At 42.9% G+C, this 1359-nt stretch overlaps 1 pseudogene; it reads right to left on the bottom strand.

Moving 5' to 3' along the window:
• Positions 1-513: 513 nt before the first annotated feature.
• On the bottom strand, positions 514-629 carry LOC112059397 (U4 spliceosomal RNA; annotated as a pseudogene).
• Positions 630-1359: the final 730 nt, after the last annotated feature.

Genomic DNA, 1359 nt, shown 5'->3' with positions numbered 1-1359 from the left:
CTTGTTCCTGGAGGGTCAAAAGTTGCATTTTAGGCAGTTTCCGAGGTTTATTGAAATTTGGGTCTGAAAGTACACTCTAGACTTACATTTACTAGACAAGCTCTCAGACTGCATCAGAGCTCTTGTGCATATACTTATTTAAGTATGTTGAGTGGGAGGATTTCAAATCAGACTGTTGAGCGACCACTTTGCATCTGACCTCTCAGTCCTCATCCTCAAAGGAAACCTGCACAACACTTTCAAAAGACGAGCCTGGGAGCTTAAAAGTCATAACTCTGCTGGACACTACAAATCATGGACTGAACAGAGACACTGAATTTATGGCTCATGACAACAATCTGTAAGCCACTAACTCCCCTTTTGTCCTATGACAGCCGAAGTGTTAATGGGCCACTTCACCATGAATGCTCCCTTTGAATATGTGCTAACCCCGTACACTAAACAATCTGTTCCCCCTTTGCATTTAGCTGTGAGGCTCCCCGGCACCCTTCCCAGACCTGAAGAGGTCTGTGTGGCTCGAAAGCCTGTCTCTCTCACCACCAGAAGTTGGTCCAATAAAAGATTTCAACTAGCAATAATCGCGCCTTGGATTAACCTCATTGGCTACGATACTGCCACTGCGCAAAGCTTATTACTACACCCACCTTGTCTCTCTAATAGCCTGGGACCGATAGGGCTACATCTACGCTGCATATCACAGGACAATGGTATTTGTGCTCCTAAATTAGTAATGCAGTTTTGAAAACCACACACTCAATAGACATTAAGTGTTGGCCCAAGGCCACACACAGCCTGTGGCAGCACCAGACTGGAATCCAGCTCTCCAGCTCCATGCCTTAAACATCAGACCAGCCTTCCTCTGAGGTGAGGAGAAAAGAGCTCTTCTAAATAATGGACCTAATTCTCCTTTCACTTTGTTGTAACTTGTAAGTTACCTGGACATGATGCAGATCAAGCCCCGTGTTTGCAAATTTCATGACCAACAGTTTGTCTTTCTCTCTCTTTTTTTTTTTTTGCTAATCCACCTGATGAATCTGCATACTAAATGAGAATGTAGAGACTGGATTAACTAGGCTGTTAGTGTCACAGACATCTCTATTACTAACAACACAGTGACAAAAAGTGGAAGATTCTTTCTTTCATTCTTTCTTTTATTAAGAGAAAGAAACCAGGGATTTGAATGAAAATAACAATTAATAAGCTGGTTTTCAGCCTGAACAGACCTTCAAAAGAGAGAGAAAGAAAAGAGAAATAACCGTGAGCTTCATCTCTGCCACCTGTCATTGAACAGGGCTCCTGTAAAACAGCCAGCAAACCAGATTTTAATGGAACTTACAACGAGGGAGACAAGGAGGGGAA

Source organism: Chrysemys picta, chromosome 23 (assembly GCF_011386835.1).
Source record: "Chrysemys picta bellii isolate R12L10 chromosome 23, ASM1138683v2, whole genome shotgun sequence".
Taxonomy (NCBI): domain Eukaryota; kingdom Metazoa; phylum Chordata; order Testudines; family Emydidae; genus Chrysemys; species Chrysemys picta.
The sequence above is the reverse complement of the archived record's forward strand: the minus strand, read 5'-3'. Positions and strand labels throughout refer to the sequence as shown.